We start from the raw sequence: 26,394 nt of genomic DNA on the forward strand, positions 1-26,394 counted from the left end.
ACTATAAATTAATGGAAAAACCTATACAACACATATAACCCTACGATACAAAAAAACCTTGACTGGTTTCAATGAAAACAGCGTCCTCTCAAACAGAAAAGGCTGTGATAATACGCTGACCTGCTTGGTACACAGTGGAATGCTTCTGCCTTCTGCCTTCATTTACGTTGGTTATCCTCTTTCTGTTACAAATCACAAAATCAATTTAATTCTGTGTTGTAATAGTTATGAGCAACTCAAGAGGAGGTCCTTTACAGAGAGAAGGTGATGCTGTAAATCAGAGAGAATCTCCGTATTTCAGTGAGAAGGAAAAAAGCTTTTTCCCCACATTCAATGACATCCACTCTACAACCTTTCTCTCTATACACGGTACTTCATCCATATTCCAGAGGTCATTAACAACTGACATTATCTACTGTAATCATTCTTGTGAAATGTAACTGCTAATAATAATAAGAAGAAGAGAATAGTAACGACTCCGGTAAGTATATGTAATAGTTTACATAAACAATGTCTTCCATAAGTCTGTATATACTATACTTGGTAGAGACATACTTAGACATACTAAGGCACTGTAAGCAACTTTATTAAATTGCAATAAACACTATTGCAGTTGCAAACACTTTTCAGTTACTAATTGATCTCTACATGATTATATTAACCAAGGATGTATTATGTAGTGCGTAGTTCAGATTAATATTGACGGCACACTGTCAGAGCTCTAACGTGATTTATTGCATGGGGAAAATTCTCTGTCTCGGTTGTGCTACCAAAATAATTGATGGTTTCCTTTTTATGATTCTTTCATGTCTGTCTTTCATTCCTTATCCTTTATCCTTTATAAGACAGTTCCACAGTTCCAATTATTCAAGTGCTGCCATTGGAAATGCAGGATTTGTAATTATCACAAAATAAGCGTAAATGTCTTGACATGGAGGAGACATTATCAGAAAATGGCAAAGAGCAAGATTTTCTTCTGCACAAATGACAGGACAGGATATTAAGGAATTTGTACCGAACAGTAGCAATGATGGGAAGAAAGTGTCTGGCTCTTCCAGTGAAAGATAGTTGAAGACTGATTGTAATTAAGCTATGTTATCCTTACTGTATCTCATATGACCAAGTTAAGGATTAAGTGTCATTAATGACTTGTCATTGTGTTGCTAGAATTTAACAGCTGAACTTGCTCTATGGTCACTTGTTTCATTTGAAAATGGAAACTTTGAGAGCTCTTGTTCTTCATAGTAATTAGATTTAAAAAAGTGAGTCTAGTGTATAAACATTTTTCAAAATCAATGACTATTGATAGAGATTAGTTGGTGTTTTATCATTTTAATTAGCGATTATGAGACATTTAATCTTTTCACTCTAAATAAGCAAGCTTGAGATGGTTGAATCGATTTATTTTTAATTAAAAATACAAATTTATCTATTTATTTTCCAATATTTTAGGCATCTCCGAATGAGTCAGAAAATGTTATTGCGTGACATATGCTTCATCCACATCTTGTGTTTAATATCTTGCGAGGTCCCGTAAGCATAGATTTCATTTTTAATGCTCGAAATGTTAGCTTTAACGTTAGAGTGGGCAGAGACTTTATACAATTATTTCAGTTTCAACATTATCGAACAATCTGACTGGTGAGCCTAGGATATAGAACGAGCAGTGGGATGACTGGCCCCATGGGAAACTCTAATTGGATGGACTCTGCATGGCCAAGCTGTGTGACCATCAAGGCTTTTGGCTTAGGCAAGAACCCAGGGTCCCTTGCTTTAAGTACAGTGAAGCACAAAGTTGCTGCTTCACACACTCTAACAATTAGCAATATAATACATTTGGAAAACTTTCAGTTTTTAAATCAAGCATAGCTATGAACCACCACGATTTTCTCACTTATGTTATCTACATATAATGAGCCATTGCGATTGCAGTCTAGAAGCCTCATGCTGCTCACTCACCTCTCATTAGAGTCCTCAGCACAGAGATGTGATAATTACAAAGGATGTGAATGTCAGACAAGTCAAGGCTCTCCGATCAATGGCTGACAAGTTCAGCGGTGTGACACGGGTTGGAGCACCAAGTAGTGCTGAGCTTTTCTCTCTTGTTTCAAAGGAGTACAAGCGATCAGATAGGGACACAAATCACCCTGATATCCAATGCAAAATTCTGAAAACAAGGAAATCTATCACATGGGCAGGATCCTCTTGATTAACCAGAACATGTAAGGATAGGACAGGTAATATAAAATGTACAGGTGAGTGAGCTTTAACAGGGAAATTACTAAACTGTTTATACTGTATGTCTCGCAGACAAAGTTGCAGTACAGCTGAACAAGGGTGTATTTAACAAACGCTCTCTCGAAAGGTTTAAATAATTTTTAATTCTAAATTGGGTCCATTTACAGGGTACTGTTCCTGACCTTTGAAAAGTTCAAATCAGTTGTAGCAGAGCTTGTTAAAAAGTACAAAAAAACACACCAGCTATTCTGCAGATCTTGTCAAATTATAAAATGTGTAGTTTAGGTCAAACTTAGAATCAAACCACTTTTGCAGAAGCTTAGCTATTTTGCTTTTTTGATTAAAAAAAAATTATGTATCACTAGTCTTTTTTGGTAAAGAAATTAGAGAATGAAACTCTACAATGTTTCAGTCTTACATCCTGTGATTGAAAAAGAGAAATAAAACAAAGTGTGATATTTGATTAAGTAAAATGTCAGCCTGAGTTATTATTACACACAAACGTGTTTGATTTTTTGTTATAATATTGTAAAATTAATTATCAACTGGCAAGCTGAATGACAAAACAAAGGGGCTTAAATTGTTTATATAAACCTGTTAGTATTGTATTAAATGTCATTGCTTAGTTGCCAGAAGAGTTGAGTATGATAAAAAATTCATCTAAAAACTTGGATTCAAAAGAGTACATATCTGGACCTTTTGGTTGTTTTACAGAACATGACTTTGTGACTTCCAGAGTAGTTATAGCTCATCTAAATAAAGAGCTAGTTAAAAAATACTCAATCAAGAACAACAGGGACTAAATCTGTACAAACAGTATTTAGGATTAAAAAAGGGTATTAAATATTATACTTTAAAGACGCAGTCTATTTAAAGATATAGAGTCATGTAATTTACCAAACAGCTTTATACCATACGGTGTCGCGGGAAGCCAGAGCCTACCCGGCAAGCAACGAGCTCAAGGCAGGGTACACGCTGGACAGGACGCCAGTCCATCGCAGGGCAAGTGAGAGCCAATCATACATGGGGACAATTCGGAGCCCACAGTAAAGGCCGAAATATGGCCCGGACACTGGGATAACTCCCTACTCTTATCGAGAAATGCCCGAGGATATTTAATGAGCACTGAGAGTCAGGACCTCGGTTTAACGTCTCATCGGAAAGACGGCACCCGCTACAGTTATAGTGTCCCCGCCTCAGGGTGGGTGCTCCCCGCTGGTCCGACTAACACCACTTCCAGCAGCAACCATAGCTCACCAGGAGGTCTCTCACCCAAGTACTGACCAGGCTCAACCCTGCTGAGCTTCAGTGGGTAGCTAGTTGAGAGCTGCAGGCTGATATAGCTGAAGATATAGAGTATTACATTAATAATTTTGCAACATGAAAGGTTTTGCAAAAACACATTGCAGCTAGCATTTTTTTTTTAAGTGAACTAAGAGAATAGTTAATTCTTGAATAAAAATGGCAAGTTAGCAATCTGGTCTGTGTGTGCTCCAAGGTATGTGCTAACCAACAGGAGAGAGAATTATTAATGCAGTGGATTGTGAGATCTGAAAGACTTCAATCAATAAATACAATTACTGAAGCATCAAAGGTAGGTGTAGTTGCCAAATGACTGCTGTAATTGTAACTGTGTGAGAGGAACTTCACTTTATCGAATTAAACCACATTTTAAAAATGCCTAATACTTTTTTAGCTCTATCATATTTTAGGATACTGAAAAAACAATCAGGTGCGTGAGGAAAGCTGGTTGGGGAAAAAGAATCTGTGAGGAAATGTGTGATTTCAGCATATTTTGTTGATAAATGGATCCTCTGGGACTCACCTGCCCACAGGAGATATTCTAGGCTGGTGGGCGGTTTGCCAATTCTGTGTCTGCTGGCCATACTGCTTCAGTTGTACCAGTGATGGGCAAGTACAATATCCTGCAACCTGTCTGACAAAGCTTGTTAGAAATTGCTTAAAATAGCAGAGTACATTTATCTGTCATTCAGATACTCTGAAGAGGGAAAAGCTAAGCAGAGAAACACACAGTACTAAGAGAAGCATAAAGAAAGTGTAATGTGTTTATCCAATTTCTGTAGCTCTGAAAACTGTTTTGACAGAAAATAGCAAACCATCAATTTCCTAAGGGAGCCTTACTGAAAAAGGAGTCCAGGGATGAGACATACAGTAACGCACATTCCTTCTCCAGTGTCCCATAACAGCTCCGGTTCAACAAGTCCCATAGTGAACCCATGTCTTCTGTTGCCGTGCTTTCTACTATAAAAACTTTCTTTTCTCTCACCAATGACTTCAACTAAAGTGCTAGACAGTGCAGCTTAAATGTAGGTAAAACACGGATAAAAACAGGAAAACTCAGTTGCCACTGACACTTAAATACAAAAGCCTTTTCAGTAGTTTGGTCAAATTATAATTAATGTAAAATAAAGGTGAAAAGCATTGAAAGTTTGAAACATATTAAAGGCTTATTTGGTCTAACTCTCGGGGCTGAGAGGTTGGCAACTTTGAGGACAAGGCTGACAGGACACACCCCCTCTTCAAGAGGAATGAGCCAGGGAGCTGCTACAGGAGTGAAGCTGGGGTAGAGAGAAGATGTGAGAGAGAAGTGCAAAAGGGTGCTCAGCAGGAGAGATAGTTGTGTAAGTGGCAGAGGGCGAGATTAGGAATTTGACCTAATCAAATTCCTAATTTGAATTTGAAGGCGAAGGAATCAATAGACAGATTGGGAATAATAAGAAATGGGAAAGAAGGAGAAGATAAGGGGATAAAGGAAAAACCCAGCATGTTTTCAATAAAAATGAGCAATGTGACGGGGAATTCAAAGGTCTCTTTTAAGAAAATTAAATATAATTTGATTATGTTTTGTATTTCTAATTTAAATAACAATGAGTACTTTCGAATTATTTCAAATTAGGAAAGGTTTCTCTGAAAGTCAAATCCAAAAGCTGCAACGCATAGATATGGCTCTCTTTTTTTATATATTTGAGCACTTAATTATTCAAAATAAAAGGTACTGGTAATCATATTTGCAAACTTGCAAACCTTCAAAATCTATCCCATCATGTGCAGGCATTCAATGTTGTAATGAGCACTGCAAAGTATACTTCTACACAAATTACATATGAGTCTCTCTAAGCCTAACTAAGGGAAAGAGGTTAAGGCTGTAATGATTTTTTTGTCTATATACCTTTTTAGAAACTCTTAAAGGTCCTTAACAACATTGATGTCACACCAATAGTGAAATATAATGAAATTATAAATGGCAAGTATCCATTGTTACTGAGAGAGATTTTCTAAACTGCTTGTGAATGAAGTATTTGGTAGGAAGTGTACTATAAAATATGAAAATAAATTTGTTGTGGATTGCATTATGTTGCAGTACATCCCAAGACGTGCCTGAATTTACTTATCTCAATTGGTTGTTGCTTTACAGTTCTTGTATATCTTCTTACATAAATTAACAGTATGGCTGAAAGATACCATCATATAAATTATAACTGCATTGATAATATGACTAATGATTTATTTGACATAATTGTAAAATGAATGTATGTAGTAGGTGTAATTAATATAGTAAACAAACAAAACAATGAGTTCTTTGATTTATTTAATTCATTTTTCTCTAATTGTCCACATTCTGGGTTATAAACTACTTGACTGAAAATGTGCTTCCTGTGGTAGTTAAATTCTGACTTGTCCCCTCTCTACACTCTTCATCTTCCCAAAAAGAAATGCTCTGAGATCTGATTGATTGTCATTATCAAAAAGCTTATTGCACCAGGGCTTCATAGGATCAACATTAATTGGGTCGTTGAATTTTTATGTCATTGTCAGCAATGTGTAAAACTGCAAGATATCATTCAACCCTGAGAGACTGAGTGACAGGCTGTAAAGAAGAAGAATTAGGGAGGGGGTTGTGGGATTGGGATGTGTTGGCGGGGGGGGGGGGGGGGGTAATTGAAAATGAGGCCTAGTTCTGCCAAGATTTTTGCTTGAGGATAACAGGTGCTGCAGAGGTGTAGGTGATGCACCCAGCTGAATGATTTTCAGCCTGACAAGCCTAAGGGAGCTAGCTCCCAGGCCATTTCACCATCAGCCAAGCTTCTGTGAACCAAAAGTGACCCTTTTTTCAAAACTTACATTATATTTTATTCTATCCATCATATTTATGCATCCACATTGAATGTCCGTGGTATTCTATTAAAAATGCAAATCCCAGTACAGTCAAGGAGTTATGAGAAACTACAGGGTCTCTTCAGGGTTTAAGACAGAATGTCCTTCATCTTTCAGGGTCTTGACACTACATTGGAATTTTCTCTGTATGTTTTGACAGCAGGAACAAATGGTTACTGTAAAATCAACATGCAACTGAAATGAGTAATTTCATGAAGACCCAGAAGGACACATTGCAAGATCTGTGACTCTGGGGACCTGCCTAAACCATTGTATAAATATTCATTAGCATGTGTAATTTGATAGAATTTAAATTATGCACATCTGTTTGCCCAGGTGACTGATTCACAAAAGCTCACACACGCAATCAGCTCCACAGTAGTTAAGGAAAGAACATGGCAGGTAAACTGTAGGTCTTAATAATTTAAAATGCAACAATGGGACTATCAATGAACAAATAAAGCCAATTAGATAGTATATTTTTAATGGGATATGCAAAGGAACCAGCGTCACCTAGAAATAAAGGAACATTTATAACGTGTGCAGTGAATGAATAGAAAAGTTCGCTCTGCATTTCCACAGAACACATTTTGTTCTAATCATTGCACTGCTGTGAGTTCTGTTTATTGAACACATTTTTTCATTTTTTCAATATTGATTTCTTGCATTGGAAACTGAATTAGTAATGAAGCATTTCAGGCCAAATATATTTGGATTTCATAAATGAGTGTAGTTTAATGCTGTAATCTATCAATGCAGGTTTTGTCAGTGCCTTGATATTAATTTAAAGAAAACATTTTAGAATAGTTTTATTGACAAAAATAAAAATATAGAGTACTGATGTGGGCTACTGTATCAAAATTCTATCTCAATTCACTGCCCTTAACTTAATCGTAGTTTCTTAATTATTTTTATCTCAGTTGCAACTTATTCAAAACATTTGTGTGCCTTACAAATGCAATGTGATACCTATCCTTAAAACACAGGTTATAGTGCATACTGTATATCATATCAACAGCAGTTGTAGCACCTTGTTGTTGTTGTAGCATAAAACAAACAATAATTCCAAAATTAAATTAACAGATTAAGTGAAGAGAATCAGTCTGGTCTGTCCCACACAGTAACATCGTGCTATGCTTAAAGAAGCAAAAATAACAAATACATTAAAAACAGACTTTAAAGATAAGTGATCAATACTGGAAACGTCTATGTCTATAGCTCTTTATTCCTAACATTAATTCCTGTTTTGAACCTCCTTATAAGATGGGAAGCTTTTTTTGAAAAGCATGTTGAACTAAGATAATCTGTTGGGAAACAACTGGAATGCATCTCTGGGAAAAAAGGGGCTTTCTCTTTAAGGATTTCTGAAGTCAATATACACAGAGTGTGACATTTTGTCTTGTTTCCCAAGGCCCACATGCAGCAACTTTATTACAGTTTCTTTTAGTGTCAATGTTTCTAATAATAGCTTTATTTTAAATACATATGTATATAACATACTGTTTAATGATAAATATTTAATATGTTATCTGATTATGCTAATGAGAATTAATCATACAGGAACTCAAAAATACAAAAAAATAAAATAAGTGATTTATCGGTAGAGACATAGGAGTATATAAGCATATGGATTCTGGGCTATAGAGGGCAGGATTACCCTCAATGTGATGGTTTTAAAGACAGTCATAGTAACCTGATAAATAACATCAATAACATACTGGAAACCTATGAGGATGTACAGGCACAAGGCCAGGAAATCATGCAATGGATGACCTTTCCCTTTCTTTATTTCTGGTAAATCACCATAGTCATTAAAATGTGTGTACTCCTTAGTGGGAATTAAATAATTAATTGAAAATTCAACTTTTATAAATTAGCGTTGTGTGGACCTTGACAAAGGATACATTTCCTCTACAGAACTAATTCTCTTTAATTTTTTTTTACTCCATTATAGAGAATGCTGTGCAGTGTAGTAATTTCTCTTATCTAGCTTTTTGGATGCAGAAAAGTGCAAAATCAATTAGACTCCACCCCTTGTTAGCTTGCGATGACTTTTCACGGGTCATAACACAGTTTCCCAAACCAAAGAACACTCCTGACAAATAACTGTGAATGGTGTTTTCGTGCACCAGAAAGAGATAGATGTGGAATTTTATTAGCACTTTTAACACAGAAGTAGTTTAACAATGTGGCAGTACTATGAAATATCAATTAATGAGTAATCTCACAGTACATTAGTGATGGTAATGGTTTGACCTCAGATGCAGCCAGGTCAGTGCTTTCTTGTCATTAACCCTTACAGATTTTCAATAAGATTAACAAGAGCATGTAATTAAAGTAGTGCAGCAACGTATATAGCTATTTTTCAACCGGAACTTATTACATACAGTACAGCTGCCGTCTTTAAACATCTCCATTTTCTTTTATTATTCTTTTTCATTTCAGAGACAATATGAAAAATGCCACTGCATTTTGTGTACAATTAATCAGAGCAGCAATATGGGATGAGAAAAGATAATACATTATGTTGACAAACAAGTCTGTGAGCACCAAGCTTCATTATCTTCTTTAAACATGTGCAAGGGTGGAATTTGGAACTTAGCCTTTTCTGATTAATTCTCTAACACGCTCCTGTTTAGGACATCAGTAGTGCCTCACACTTCCCTTTGCATGAGTTACAGTGTGCTAGGATAGTAATAACACAGGCCATTAAGCATTGCTAGAGGTTAGGATGGAGTGTGTCATTCTTGCATCAAGAAAATAATATACTGTATTTATACACTTATGTGAAACCTGAATCCTACTTTTTCTTCATTAATTCCAATCTTGCTTCTTAAACATGTGAAGCAATGCTGCACACAGATGTCTTGAAATGCAAAGTACAACTGCTAAAACCCGATAGCCATTCAGAGGTTTCTTTGTAAAGGTCTAGTGGCATGGTACTTAGCACAGCTGAGACAGAACTTTGGTCCTGGGTTTGATTGCATGCCAGGGTGCCTTCGCTACGGAGTTAGTTCTCCTTGTGTGAGCATGCCTTTTTCCGAGGCGATTCAGTTTTCTCCCAGCTGCTAAAGACGTGCTGGTTGGATTCACTGGGGTCTCTGACTGAGGTGTGTGAGTGTATGTGTGTGTGTGCTCTGAGATGGCTGGGACTTTCATCGAGAGTTCTGCCTCAACTAACACAACTCATGTCTCCCGGGACAGCCTCTGTCTCCCCATGAGCCTCAAAAAGGATGCAAATGTTCCTTTTTTTCAGTGGACTCTATAATGTCAATGTTATGCTTCAAATTGTTAGTGTTTTCACTTTCCTTTTATAAATCATTGGTGAAAAATGCATTAGTGAAAAAGGTTTGATTATCCCACATCAAACTTTTCACAATGGTTTCATTTTCTTGTCTTGTCAGCTTATTGCAGAATTAGCTGTTCTTCAGTGTCAAATTGCTGCATGTCGAACTACCTTGGGCAAAACTCAGATTGATCAAACAACCCACTTACCCATTCCTTTCTTTTCCTTTTGCTGAATATGTGAATTTTATTCTATCACAGGAAAAAAAACTATCTGAAAAGACCATGAAAACTTATTCTAGCAACATTACTTTGATGTTCTTTGGCTTTATTTCCTATCACATAAGAAAATTAATAAAAGGTTCCAATTATTAAACTCAATTTAGCTAAATTAATTTATTTAACTGCATTTTCCTCATGAAGCAGTTGACTCCTGTTCTCCTACTAAGAGCACAAAGAAGAAAGAAAATCATGAAAGAACACCTCAATTATTCACGCACGGCAGTTTTCAGCACTCAGAAAACAAAAGGTCAAAACTTTGATCTCGAAGCAACCTACTTTTATAAGGTGTGGGAAAGAAAATCTTGTCACCTCTCTTGAGAATGCAAAAACAGTAAGGAACAGCAAATGGCCATTAAGCCAAACAAGGATCTTGCCCTTGGTTTGATTTCCTTTGCACTTTCCTGATTTTTGATATCCCTCTAGCCTCTTTCTTACCACAAACAGATATTCCAGTTGTCTCTTAAATCCATTAATACTTGCCCACTGTGTGAAACAGTTCTGGTTGAATTCTCAGCATTTTATACTTCTGCACAAGTTTGTGTAAAGTGACCTATTTATTTTATGTTGTATTTTCTTCTGTTAGGCAGAAGTTGTCACCAAAGATTGTTACATTTTTGTAATTGATTTTGTTTCTATTTGTAGAATTGTCACGGTCATCATCCCTCCTCTAGAGGGCGCTCCTACCTTTTTTGTATTGTTTTTAGTTCTGGTACTTTCACCTGTGTTCCCTCCTCTTATTGTTATTGAAGCCCGGTGTCTCCGCAGTTCCAGGCTCAGCATTGAAAGACCGTTATATGAAGGCCCATCTCTCGCCGGGCTCTGGAGAAACCCGAGGGCAGAGGCCTTATCCCCAGATGTCCTGACTTCTGAGCCCGGGGCTCGGAGCGTCCAGTCCCGCCATGTTTTTATCTCTGTGTTCCTGGTCCTAGTTCCCCTTCTCCTGGTTTTAATCGTCTGTGTCTTGGATGGATCTTCCGGCTCTTGGATTACGGCCCGTGCCCTGACTAACCCTTTTGGACTTCCCTGGATTTGGTTGCCTGCTCTCCCCACCCCACCCCCCGTGCACCTGATCACTATGGTCACTGCCCCCTGTCTTCAACCCGATCTGACCCTGCTGTCTCCTCCCTGATGTCCTTCTCCAGACTTCATGGGAATCTGAGCTGGCTCCCGTGATAGTAATAAACTGAGCCAAAGCTTTTTATTTTCCATTTATTGGAATCACTAAAAAGTTCTAGATTCTGGAGCCCACAAAAAGAAGCACATTCTTCAATGCATTTAATTTAAAATAGAACTTTTCATTGAATCATTTAATTATTTTTCCATTACTTGAATAACTCAAATACTATAAATCGCTTTATTTAGGTGCCCACCTAGAATCTCCATTCTTGAGTGTATTTTGCTAAGATTAGAACTCTTCAATGAAATATCTTCAGTGAAACTTAAAGTAATGTTGAAGATTAATATTTTAACAACCGTCATCTTTGGTGCTTCCATTGTACAAGAAATAAGAAACAATGCAACTATCTGTGGCTCAAGCAAGCATGAAGGTAGATGAGATTTTTTTCAAGCATCCCTTACTAAGAAAAATGAGTCTGGTAGCTTTTCACAAGCTACGTGAGCAAACTTAATTTCATACCAATGCGCCAACTTTATTAGATGTACAGTACAATAAATAATGTATTCAATTTGCATGCAGAAATACTCTCTGGTTCTTTTCATGGTGCCTTGTTTCTGCACATGCACATAATGAGCGGATGGGGGATTGGTTACCACAGAAAGTCCTCGAAGGGAAAGCAGGATGGCACACAAGTTAAAAAAATCAGGATGTAGAAAGAATGCGAACTAAGAGCAAAGGAAATGCCACCAGAACTGTGAGCTCACCTAGTCTTTCTGAACCCCACTTCTCTTGGGTGAGCGAAGGTAAGAGGTATGAAGGGGCAACAGAAGTAGTTAACAATGCAGAGGAGCAAACCACTGAACACCCCAAAGCTCAGAACTCACCACGCTGCCGTAGGTTTTGGAGAAAGGGAGAAAGAGACGCCTCAGGCAGAGCTTTGTTCTCTCCAATCTCCCTCCATGAATCATTAGAAGCCAAATGTATGCAATAATCACTTTTGCGATGAAAGCAGATTATTAATAGGGCAGGTGAAGAAAATCTATCTCTGGAATATTGTTTCATGATCCTTTCCATATGCTCCGTTAGTACCTTGTCTCATTTTCACGTCCAATTTCTTCCAAATATCTTATTTACGACATGCCCTTAAACCAATAGCCTGCCATTAGACTCTTAATGGGGTTTGTCTGAAAAGAGGAGACATCTTGTTGCTGATATGATGAGCCGGGGAGAAGTATTATCCTCAGAAAATGGACCTCTTCTTTGGCACCTTCATCATTTCCTGTGATCAGACATACTTGAGATGAAGTCTTTCCCTGTAACTGTATGTAAGGAATGATCATCACTGTTTTCCTGAAGAAAACCCAGATGTTCTAGGGTGATCTCGCTGATTAATATACGTTAATACAGTTAATACAAACGTATACTGTTTCAATGGCACCCTTTTTGAAGGCATGAAACAGGCACATGAGCCGATATAAATGTGGAATATACAGTTTGACTAGGTGAGGGGACAGAAAAAAAATCCATTCAAGAAAACCTTTTAAAAGGAACAGAAAATACCATTCCTTAAAAAAGCGCTGTAAACTTTGATTGCTTTAAAACAAGACACATCAGAAGCAAGTGCTGTTTATTCCTAAATGACTTTAACCATGATAAAGGTTAACATTTTTAAAAGGTAGAAAGTCGTATTAAGGTCAGTCTTTCAAAGAGTCTTCTTTCCCAGAGTGACAGTGGCTCCCAGGGAGTCTTAACATCCTGAAAGTGTTATGCTATTTACATGAAGTTGAAAAGGCTGTACAAATCTGGGCTTTTAACTGCAAATGCAATTTGTAGTGTAATTAGTTGTTTTAAAATAGTCCTTACAATGATTTCTGTCAGCCACAAAACAATTCTATTAACGCAGTTAGCAGCAGGGTGGATCTAAGCTATGATAATGTGAAGGCATTGAGGCAGAGGCCTCAGCGAAAGTTAAAATCTATAAGGGATAACCCCCTAGAAAAGAAAGGGGTTAAGTCCAATGCAAGAGAAAATAATGCCCTAAAATAATATTTATTTCTTTTTTTAGTTTTTGCACAATCACAGACCATTTCAGATAGGTAATAACTTCTAAAATGAATCCAGAATCAGAAATAACATCTGGCCCCAAAGAGTATCCTTTTGTAGCTTTCATGATCTACCAGACTTGAAAATTATATTTTCCACATTTCACATGATGGTCAAGCAGTAATTAAGCCAGTTCTCTACCCATATCTAAAAATCCATATTTTCCTAGTGTTAAATTCAAAATATACACAAATACAAATTTAAAATATCAAGTTACCAAATGTATATAAATTAAATTAATTACTAAAATAGTGTAATTAAGATCCCATTTGTACCACTGAGGACTTGGGAAATTAAGAACCAAGCTATAAAAACCATTAAGTGAAATATAAAGTTTGAAACTAGGAAATAAGGAGCTTTTTAGTACTGCTATTTTATTATATAATTGTTTTAATAGCTTCAGTTGTATTTTACAATATTTATTTTTGAAAATGTGAAATTACAATAGATAGATGGAGAATAGACAGATTTTTGTAGTTGTACTAAGGTGATGTTGAATGAATTAACTTTTAAATAATAAGGGGTGTGGTATAAATCTTTGTCTTTAACTTTGTGCACATACATATATTAAATATGAACCCTAAGGCTTTGGTCAAACAAATACTGAACAAGAAATTTAGTGTTCTGTCTAACGAATCAGCAATAATTAGCCAGTTTTTTGGCCCGTGTTAAATCTACATGGTTGTCTAGATCTTTTCCGGCAGGAAATCGATTACACCCCCCAAAAGAGCCAGAGTTATTACTGCCTTGATAATTCTTGACACACTGATCAGAGCAGAGCAGGATTAGTTTGAGCCTGAATGCTCTATTGGCACCTTATCATTTTCATTTAAAGATCTTGACAATGCAGTGATAGTAAAAAGCAAGACTATGGAGATGCAGGAACAATTGTTTGAGAGATGCTCATTCTTTTTACCATTCTCATTACGTTCATGTGAAGTGGTCTGCAAGCTGTCAAGCTGGTGTGGACTCTTTGAAGTTACTATAGTTATTGAATTTGTTTGTGACACAGTTTTGGTGGCATCTGTGCTGTGGTGATGACAAGAAACAAAAGAAACGGTGAAGAAGTCAAGGAGCTTGTGTTATTTCTGCACTAGACAAGGGAACATATTACACCACAGAGATGCAACCAGTGTAGATCACTATCAGCATAAACACTGCTACACGACTGAAATACAATCATGTCGGAAGCAGCGAAGATTTGGCTTAAGAGCCCAGATTAATCTCAAAAGTCTCCTGCCACACACCACACATAACAAACCCAGTATACCAGCAATGGCCTTTTGATTCCTGTAGACCTCGTATTCCATAAGGACTAGCAATATATCAGTTTGTATTATGTGACTGATGGGTAAGTAAAAGTTTTATGTAGGTTAGGGATGTAGTGTGTGAAAATCCTGCTGTGTCATATAGAGAATTAAGTAAAAGCTTTTTTCTTTAGAGGACTTTTACTGGAGCTTGTTTTTTAGATGAAAACAGAGAGTTAAGACTCAAAGCAAAAAATAAAAGCAAAAGCAAAAATCAATTCCTTACTATTATGGAGCACTTTTCTGGACACTGCACTTCACGGGTAATGGGGACTCCCCTCCGCCACCACCTGCTTGATGTGCATGTGAAGTGCACCAGGACACTCACGACACAGTGACAAACTGACACAGTGACACCACACAGCTATCAGTGGGGAGGAGAACAGAGTGATGAAGCCAGTTCATAGATGGAATCCGGCCAGGATGCCAGGGTAACACCCCTACTATTTCCGAGAAACGTTTTAGTGACCATTCATTCAGGACCTCGGTTTAACGTCTCGTCTGAAGGACAATGCCTTTTATACAGTATTGTATCCACGTCACTTTACTGGGGCATTAGGATCAACACAGATCACAGGTGAGCACCACGGCTGTCCCACTAACACCACTTCCAGCAACAGCCCCAGCTTTCCCAGGAGTCTCCCATCCTGGCACTGGCCAGGCTCACAGCTGCTGAGCTTCAGTAGGCTGCCAGTTGTGAGTTGTAGGGCGATATACCTGCTGGTATATAAACACTGTACATTCCTTCCATGTCAGCAAGAGCAAAATACCTTGAATGATTAGTGAGTAAAAGTACTGTCCCTTTTCTTATTCTGTAATTACAACATACACAGCAGGACTCCAGTTTTCTCTGTAACAAGACTAGATCAGCTTTTTACTGTGTTAAGTTACAACATATGTATATTGAGGAAAGTCAAGTTACCATTTAGAAATAAGAAGAAAATAAATAACAGTTTGTACTCATTTCTTCAGACGATATCAACAGTTAACATTGTGTTCTTACATGGAAATGTGTCTGCTCAAACAAATTAGCATTACATTTATATAATATACTTTTATACTCCAGTACTGAGTTATCTGTGTTGTCGGTGTATAGAACCTAAAATAATTTGGCCTCATATTATTCCTTTTTGTACCATATAGCCCAATGCTTGTAACTGAGGCTAAGCTCACTGGGCCCTTAGAAAGGTCTTGGAAGTCCATTTTGGGTCATTTCTAAGTTCTTTTGGAATACAGGAAAAAATGGTAGAGGCGACAAATAAACCTTTACATGTGCCAACATTAAATGTCAGAATTTATTCAGGAGATTTCAACTGCTTTCTTTTTCCCTTATCTTCCTAAACCCTCTGGCCCTTCCTATGACATGACATCTTTATAGAGAAGTTCAGTGCTGAGTATTCAGCGATATATTTCATCATGACACGCAGATAAAAAGCTCCTTCCTTCAAAAATCCAGCTTTCTCTCCCCTCACCCTCCCTTTCCTCCTGCCGTTCTTCCACTGTATTTATTATTTGCTCACATAATGCAAAGTTACATATCTCATCTTAAACTATGTATGAATAATTTAAGGCTTTTATTGCCAGTTTCAAACACATTTATTGTTTGACGGGAGGTGTTAAATATTGCATGAATTTAATTTACTTTGATTCCATTTTACATATTGGTTTTGACAGTTATTTTACAGAGAAGTATAAAGAGAAATAGTGGGACACATTTCTACTGTTTTTCAGTGTTTAAACATTTCCGGTTTTTAAACACTAGGAAGCATAATATAAAAGATCCAGTTTATTTTATCATCCCCTCTATATCTTTTGAAGGAGGCACTTTCTCCAAGTATGCAGTCGTCTATTTCATTTAACAAGACTTGCAATTTGGAGAAAAAGAAAATAGATAACATGCTGTATACATGATATATACAGAATACGTGAAGTGAAGAAAAATATTTTTTTAATGTGATATTTGTTATAACCGTATGCTGAATCTGCACTATACAGATGGCCGAGCAGCAAATGGGGATAAGCTGCTGCATGTAGTATGTGAATGTTTTATTTCTCTATAGTGGTTCAGAAATGGTGTGAGTCATTGTGAACAGTGATACAGTGTACAGTAGTACATTCGCATATCACTACTGAGTGAAAGCCAGAAGTGCTTTCAAAAGGAAATTGCATAGAAAATACCCTTCATTTCACTAACACCGTTGTAACTGTCTGAAGAGCAAAGGTTTAGTGCAGTAATTCTTTTATAGACAGACTGGCAGCAGTCTTGCCACCTTGTAACTCGATTTCAGACGCTCGGCAAGGCTGGGCCTGGTCAGTGTTGGAGTGGGAGACCTCTAGGAATTGCAGCAAGTGCTGCAGGCTGACCAGTGGGCCACACTCTTCACTCCAGATACAGTTTGCCCTTGCCAGTAACCATACAACACCCTGCAGTAGGAAGGGTTTTCCTTCAGGTGAGACATTAAGCAAGGGTCTTTGGCAACATGGCAATTAAAGATCCCCTGACATCATTTGAAAGACTAATGGTTTCGACCCAATAGTCTAGGTTAAATTCCACCTTAGATTTGGACAGTATGGGTTTCAATTGGCGAAACAGTTTCTCACTTGTGGCCTTGATCTGCTGTATAGGGGGGCTCCTGGCACAAGGGACTACTTTGCACCACCCAGGTGGGTGCAATACTTTAGTGGGCCCCCTCGTGTATATAAAGCACATAAGTGTTCAGTAAATGCAAAGAATTAGTGTTCACTGATTCCACTTGCATAACACCATGAGAACATAAGAAAGGATAGAAACAAGAGAAGGCCATTTGGTCCATGCAGCTCATTTTAGTTAATTGAGCCAATTAATTGTACTGTAGTTAATTAATGCAAGGATCTCAGACAGTCATTTCTTGAAAAGCGTCAGAACAACATTGCTGGCTGTCTTGTTCCAGACACTCAAAACCCTTTGGGTAAAGAAATATCTCCTGTTCTCAGTACAATCAACATAAAGAAGTTCTGCATTTTTAAAGCAACTTGATTGTTTTTAAAGACTACCTTTAAATGGGAGAAATAACTCTGTTCTCTTTTATAGCATTTTCTTCTACAAGTAAATTCTCATTTAAGTAAAAAACAGAAATCTGCACGGAAAGCAGGATATTGTTGATCGGACAACATTCTGATTCCAAACAGGAGCAGCATGTCTGCTTCATTCAAAGCATATTCACACCCCAAGGCAAAAATAACCATTTTCTACTTTTTATTTTTAAAGTCTGGTATGAAGAAAACGTCTAAACTCTGGCATCTGGTCAGATAAGCGATGTTCCATTTATTCCTCTAGGGAAACAGAACAGACGTCACACAAGCTATTGCCTGCAATATGTCTCTTTCGCAGCTATATCAACATTCTTACAACATTACAAAAAGGGATAAAAGATCAGGTCTCAGTAATCAACTACATTTAAAAAAACAGTAAATAAACTAAATCTAGTTTCCTAAGATCTTTTCGGATTTTTGTCTCCTAGGTAGTCAGCCTTAAATAGTCTTTAACATGGGTGGGAATGAGGAAACACAATAAGTGAAATGACTGCTCTGTGTCCCGGTAATTATTTTTAAGCCCAACTGGTTTACATGGCTCTTAATAACTCATGAAAACTGAAGGCAGCGAGGAACCTGAAACTCCTTTTGTTCTGAGAGCAGTGTTTGAATTACCTAATGCGGGTGAAATTGAATTGTCTCCAATTGTCTCCTGCCTGTGTTATCCATCATTTTTATCAGTGCTGCAGCGAGATAAGACTTTGTTATCTCTCAGGGAATCCATTTTCTCCTGATGAATAATGTCAATTGAATAACTTTAGATATGAGGTGCTGTGCTGAGGCTAAACAAATGCTCCACTCCGCACAGTTGTGAGAAAGATTGTTGGGGGAGAACAGAAAATAAGGCCAGAGAAAGAAAGAGGTAAAGGAGAAAATGGATAACCAAGCATTCTGTTTTCCTACTGGACAGTTCAGTGACTGCCTCGGATCCATAGCATATTTAAGACCATGCTTAAAGGTCATGTAAGTCACCAGTGAAGTGTTTGGGGGACTGCATATTGAGATAAATAATAATCAAGCTGGGCTGACAACTGGCTACTTGTACAGTGCATTATTATTAACTTAATATTTAAAAATGGAGCTTTGGGGTAAAGTTGTGTTCTAGCTCAGAAATAAAAGATGACTGCTTCAAACGAAATCTTGTTATGGTCCAGTATACATTCTGTGAGTATTAGATTTTAGATATTCGTCATTTCAGAACTGCGGCCCCCCTGAATTTCAAATGGCGAATAAGGGAATATGAGTCTGTTTTGTTGTAGTTTTAAGAGCCTTTTGTAAATGTCAGAAGTGTTAAAAAATTGTTCCCCCTGTCATCTGTGTTTGTGAGTAATGATTGTCACAGTATATTTGTGCCACATTTATCCTTACATTTTTATACCATTCAATACTTCTAGTAAGAGGAGAGTGTCAAGTGTTTTGTGATGCAGCATTACTGTGTGTCATGATTTTGTAGGCTTTTTCATTTTCATTCTGTAGAAAACAATTGATTGTTTTACATAATTTCAGTTAATCTGTCAGCCATGTGTGTCACGCCTGCATGGGTGTATGCCTACTAAAATAATAACTGCAGATCATCTGACTTTTTTTACACAGAAAGTCCCACAGCAGACTTAGTATCAAATGGAGAACTGAAATAGTGCTTAGTGACAATGCGGCTAGCTCACAGGCACCTAACAAGCCACATGAGTCACTCTCATGGTGCATGATGGGAATACTCCAGCTGAACAAAGCACACCCACCCTAAGAGGCAGCAGGCCAAGTATGCACTGCACCATGGGAAATCTCAGTTACCATCACTGACGCAGCCCAGACTCTGACAGGTGACATAACAAACATAGAGGAAAACCTCCATCCCAAACTAGTGCCTTTTTCAATTGAGTCACTCAGAATCCCACTGTTTTGAATTCTTGTGTGAGAAAAATGACTACGCTCCCATTTCACTCACTGCCGTCAAAGTCAATTATGACATCGGAACATCATTACTGTGCTGTTTTGCGTACTATTTTAAGTCTAAGTTCTGTAAATTGGGCTCGAGATCGTAAAAGGCGAATGCTGTTCTTAACAGAGTCCCTAAACCAGGAGCTCCACTATTTCTTTTCAAATCATCGTTAAAGTTAACGCTGCTGGAAAGCAAAACTGTTCAGACCTGTACTGTAAATGTTAGAGCTCCCCCTTTAAAAGGAATCAATTTTATTTTTTTAATTATGCTAGAACGATGATATATGTCCCCTTAATAAGACATGAATGGGAAATGAAAGGTCGTCAGGAACGAGATAAATGACTCCCATTATTTTGCCAATCGGATAGAAGCCCTCTATATGTTCTAATTTGAATGATAATAAAATTCTGAATGCCTTTTATATTGCTTTGTCCCGACGAGTCCCTTCTATCCATGATAAGCAGCCCAGCAAGGTAACCTTGTCCTGTAACCCAGCCATCCTATTAAGACATTGGAGTTTCCACTCTTTCTTCAAATGGAAACAGTCCAAAATATACCACAACACCTCACACCTCATCATTTTGTCATTAGACATTGCTTTTATCACATTTTTTTAATTATTTCATTCAAGTCTAAGTTTAGCTGATTTTAACATCTGTTTTGTAACCAAACTATTTCAGGTACAAAGCAGATGCCAATGGATGACATGCTGTAGCTTCGTTTGAAATCGCTCTTCTATCAATCTTTTACAGCTCACGCAGTGTTCGGTTATGAAAACCATTTACTAGTGCCTACAATGAAAAAGATTGGTGGGGAGGAAAAAAGATGAGAAGGACAGAGAAAGAGGGAGGTAAAGGAGAGAATGGATAATGATGCATTCAGTTTTCCTCCTGCACAGCTCAGTGGCTGCCTCAGATCCACAGCACTTCAGGAGCAGGCATCACCCATATGTTTGCATTAGTACGGTTAACTCAATAAATTCAGTCATATGGCTGGCTCAGACTTGGGCTCCCTAGAAGCGGATGAACAAAATTTTAGATTCACTTACTGAACTGCCAAACCTGAAAGATGGGAACGATGGCCCCCTTTCATTTTCTCAGTGCAGTTGTTCCTTCTCTTCTTCTCATTTCAGCCTGAAACTTGCATCCCCACATCCTAGAGATGGGATTCACACTGGGCTGAACGGCCTATTTTATTTAGTTCTGTAATTGGTCCCCAGTTGGGACGCCAGCCCCACTCGCACCTACGGCCAATTTTCCCAGAAGCCACCTAACCCAGTATTTTTCTGGAGTGTGAGAGGAAACAGGAGAATCCAGAGGAAACCCACATGGACACAGGTAGAACATAAAAGTTCTGTGTAGTCAATAGCCAAGGTCTAGAATTGAACCCAGGGCCTTGAATTGACCCAGCCCTTCGGGACAGCAAGGCGAACCACTGCGCCGACATGCTGCCTGGCTTCTGTAATGCCCAGTAATGTTCTTTTCTTTTGTTCACAGTTGTATTTTCTGAGCTGCAATGGTGTATAATTCTCGGCCAGGCTATTACTGTAACTTAGAATTTATCAATTCAAAGGGGTTAAAAAATTAAAATGAGAGAAATGTTAGTGTAACTAAGAGTAGTGTCATTGGTAGCAGAAATATTGTTTATGCTGTAGCTTCTTTTTATTTAACAATATTTAAAAAACAATCTTAAGAATTAAATTAAAAGGCGCTAAATTAGAAGGAAGTGTAGATGCTGTGCAGAGGAAAGCTAACCTACTGCCTCTTAATATGGTGACAAACTAATTAAATGGCCTAGAATGAATGTGTTTAAAACAAATACAGTGTGGTTATAAGGAAAGTGTAATGAATATCAGTATGTAATTTATAAATGAATTGCTTATTTTTAGCTGGCTCTGCCTTGTGGAGTATAGGGTAGCTTTATCAGTATGAATAATAAATGAGGTTATACTTGTCCTGGGATCCATCTGAAAACGAATGAAATTTGATAAACTGTTTCATTCTGGCCGTCTGATATTTGTGCCAGTCACTTCTGAACCGACAGTGTATGAACTACAGAACGTATTGCAAAGTAAGTCTCCGTGGGTCTATAAAACAGGAAGCTCAATGCTAAACAAGTCGATCACAGAGATTGTCTCGTACTCTACACTTTTAAAATATGTTTGATTTCAAACCCCTAAGGTACATTTTTCTCCTTTAGCTGAGTCAGTGATCCCATGGGATTTTGATGAGATACAATTTCTGCAGGTGTTCACATGACTTACTGTCTGTGACTCCACACGTGAATTATTTGTCTGAATAGTACATCATCTTTTCAGAAATATTCTGAACCAGATGATATTAGAGGTACTGCATCTACCTGCTATGACGTACTCCTAACCCTAAACTGAAAGCTATTCCCATAAGTGATACCTTTCCATATGTACCGTATATGTAACCTTTGCCTGATCTTGTCAGATCTCAAAAGCTTGACTAGGCTGGGACTGGTCATTTCTAGGATGGGAGTGAAACTGCTGGATCTGATCTCTATACCAGAACTTCAAACTTCAAAACAAGCACCCTAAAATGGTGAAAGGAAACTACTGCTTTAGGTGTTGCTGTCCTTCAGATTATTGATTATTATTTGAAGGTCGAAGGTACTTATCCTGGACTTCAATTGCATGTATAAACTGTAAATGTACACATTTACACATCCTTGTACATTAATTTTATAGTAACAACCATATGGACTCTCTATACACAAAAACTATTAAAAAATCCACTTTAGGCTAGCTCAGTGTGAATCTAAATTTTGCCCTTAGTACAACTGGTGAAGTAATTTCTCACTTCTCCACTGATTTGCTGTTGTGAAGCAGTGATGCTGAATGTCATGCATCATCTTAGTGGGAGCCACACTTCACTGGTTGATGAAAGTGCTTTGGGATCCTTTAGGTTGAAAAATGCTAGGACCAAGGCAAGGAATTAATTATGAATTACATTTGTGCTGCATCATTTTCTTGCTCCTGTTTCTCTTTGTTTACCTTTTCTTGAAAGACATTTCAGGAATAAAATGTTTTGCTATTATCAGTTCAAGGAAACACATTATGTCTTTAGTATGTCTAAAGGTGTGGCTTAAGTATCTCTGTAACAGTACAAAAGGACCATGATAGGGATAACAAGGGGAAAAGGTCTAAAATAAGTCACTAGAGGGTGGAAATATATTTTATCCATATGAATGCCAAAAATGTATGTTTGTTATACGAATGATGTGTCTAATTCAATATGTCTATATCATTTAAATTTCAACGCCAATTTACTCTACAGAACTAGCTGTTTAATACTATAAGAGTTGACTATACTATGGGCTAAAATTCAAGTTTTAAAAAAAATATATATGAATATTAAAAATTTCCTCAAATATGCTGTAGCACAAAAAGAATTTGGTTTTGCTTGTGTGTTACATACGACAGCTGCTTGTTTTCTGTGGTTAGAGGTTGATTTTTTTTTCACTTGGGAATGCAGCCACCTCCAGCACAGAGATTTAAGGTAGTATCTTAACTATTTAACATAATATCCATGACATCAAAAAGACATTTTGTGCATGAAATTTACCGTTATGTGTACGTGACAAGTGCTGTTTGTTCTCTGTCTGGATTTGAGTTCTATTTCAGAAAAATCTTGCAGCATCTCCTAAGACAACTGATAGTCAATTTTGCTATGACAGCCATGAACAGCACACTGTTCTTTCTAATTGTATTGAATTGCATGCATGCATTTGTGTGTGTATATGTAAGTAAGGATCTGCTGTAGTAATCATTACATGCAAATTGAATTGACTATCATACAAAAGGTGGATTTTGAACTCACCAAGTGTCTCTCATTTAGGAGAACAATTTGACTGTCTTTATATCTCCCTCCCAGACTGCTGCAGTGCTAATGTCAGCATAGGAACTACATGGCTGTGATTTATGCAGAAAAATAATGAATGCAAGGAAATTGAATATACACTCATCCAGAGGAGATGTTTTCCGATGGATAAACCCACATTAACTACAACACAAAAAGGTGAATGCAGTGAAACAGAGTCCAGAACCTCAACCTCAGTAACCGAAGTAACAATACCTAACAAATATTGAAGAGTTATACCATATTTAAGTAATGTCCCCTTAACAGGGGCTGCCCTAGAACAGCTTCCAGTTAGTTGTTTGTCCAGCAGTTTCTTGGAAGAAGTTAGTGTGTTGGCTTTGATAACATGCTAGTGAACAGTAGCTTATACCAGGCCCTTGGCGCATAAAGAGCCTTGTGTTTTCGAAGTTAAATGCACTTTCCATTCGTGTCCATGTGTGTCCTCTGGTTTATGCTCTGGGGTTTAGTTACATGTATAGATTATGTTCTATTAGACACCATCATCATGCCATCAGCCTTGATGTATTAGATTGTATTTTTGGAGGGTAATTCATTTCAGATCATTGTTGTTTCTGTTTCAATGAGGAGTGCTGTAATGATGGAATGCAAAGGTACCTTTCATCCTGGTTGTGGCGTTCCCATGTTCTAATTATTTTCCTTTTGTGCCTTTTCTTATTTTTATGCTATTTACATTGGCCAGCTTCAATTTTTTTTTCCATTTTGTTTTCACAGAACCATTCATCCAGGGGAACCCAGATCTTTTCATGGATTGGGGGGTTTAATTTCATTCACCACTGAAGTGCAATACCACCTGCATGGCAGCCTTTCTGCACCGTCTTCAGACTACAGAGCAGGTAAGGTGGGAAAGCGGAAAAAAAAATTACTTCACCAGTTATGCTTTGAGAGGCTGGATTAAACAAGCCGGAATTGGAATTTATATGAAACACTGACAGTTTCCATACTCAACAAAGAGCACCATGAAATCTTTAATGACCGTAACGGGTGAAGATATCAGTTCATTGTTTTTCCTGAGGACAGCATCTCCTACAGCATGTTCTCTAATTCTGTCCTGGGGCATTCGGTTTCAGAGTTGTGGTCCAGGTAGAAATTGTCGCCTATGACTCCATTAACAGCTTTTCCACCAGATTTCCCATTGAAGTATTAGTGATGAAGGTCAGCCTTGTTTCAGTTCGGATGAGTTCAGGCTTTATGACAGCAGCTAAACCCCACTCACTTCACAGTTGCTTTTATTGCAAATTCATGGTTTTGTCTCTCTGCAGGCATATGCCATAATGAATAAATGTGCAAAGGAGGTAAAAACACACCATCTGTTTTATACTGTTTCTTATTTTTTCCCTTCATATGTGTCCTAAAATGTGTTCTGTGTGCTTATTATTTTTTAAGTGAGTCTTTCTACTCAGAACTGGGAGTGAGCACAGAAAGTGAGCTAGTTAACATTGAATCACACTGTGAAAATGCATTGAAAAATCCCTATAACACTGATGTACATCCACAAGGCATTTCCTCTAAGTCAGCTTTGATATGTCTTTCCAGAAGCTATTTGTGCTGAAATAGCCGTTTAGCATAGAAAATAACCATTCAGGCAGGAAGAATAATACAGAGCCCAGACAGAACACGGATATCGTCATTACAGGGGAAAAAATGAAATGATAGGAAAATGCAGATGATATGACCTACAGTAATATCAATAAAATGGGGATGTACATTAAGCCCACTGAGTACTAATGTATGGGTATTTCTGCTAATGTAATGCTAAGTTATTGTGTAATCAAAGTGATGCATGTTTTTTCTTTGCTAATGGTAATGTGTAGTATTTTAAATCCACCAAATGTTACTGAATATAAAATATGACCTTTTGCTATAAGAACACTAAGTGCTGAGTTTTATTTATAGACAGCTTCCTTTAAATGGTAGAGAAAACTGATGAACTAAGGATAGAGTTGTTGCGTATTTTCTAAGGAACTATCTAAGCCAGTGATAAGTCACCATGATGGTGATTTTATTTTTATTTATTTGGTTGATTAAGGTGACTGCAGAGCCTCTTCACTAGAATAAAGATACACTTCCAAACCTAATAATTATGTCAGGTGCACATTTATTACATCATTGCATACACAAAATTACAGGATCATTCTGTGAATGGGAGCAGAGCCATTCTGAACTCATGCTGTTAATAAATGTCTTTCTATAACTTGATTATTCTCCTGCATTCAGTAGCAAACATTAGGTAATGCTGACAAAATTATAAATAATGGTAATTGATAGTGGTAACTCATTTTGTGCACTGAATAAGTATTCAGAAGCATCTGCAGTTCTAGAGGATTTTGAAAACCAACAATTTAAGTCACTCTATGCTACCAGGCACACTGGATTGTTTTAGTAAAGAACAATCTTTGGCAAAATACCAAAACATAAGCTAACTCACTGTAATTGTTATTGTAATAAAATAAATAGTTATATGGCTCTTTTAATACATAATGTGGAGGTACACTTAAATGTGATCAACATTTGTTTTCCTACCAAGCACAATTATTTCTACAGAAGTCTATTAAACATATAAGATGATTAATAAAACACAAACGTTGTTAATCTTTTTCTACCACTGTATAAGCCCCAGCTAACTTTTCAAGATTATGAAAAAAGACTGTCTTTTTGACACCTGTGCCATCCTCTAATTTTTTTAGGTTTTTACCATTCCATTCAGTGAGAAGCACTTGAAAACCAGTGTCCATATGCACTGTACATATATCAAAACATTCCTACTGTACAATAGAATCTTAAAATCACTGAATGAAAAAAATGCACTCTCCAATGTGAGGAAATTACTCTTTGGAGATCTCTCAATATGTAACACAAATATATGATTCTACATGGAGTTAAAAAAAACTATTTCCAAAAAAGGTTCTGTGCAAAAGGCCCTACTGAGACAAAAAGCAATTCATGTTGTTATGTGGAATTTCTTATGCCTAG

This window comes from Lepisosteus oculatus, chromosome 11 (genome assembly GCF_040954835.1).
Source record: "Lepisosteus oculatus isolate fLepOcu1 chromosome 11, fLepOcu1.hap2, whole genome shotgun sequence".
Taxonomy (NCBI): Eukaryota; Metazoa; Chordata; class Actinopteri; order Semionotiformes; family Lepisosteidae; genus Lepisosteus; species Lepisosteus oculatus.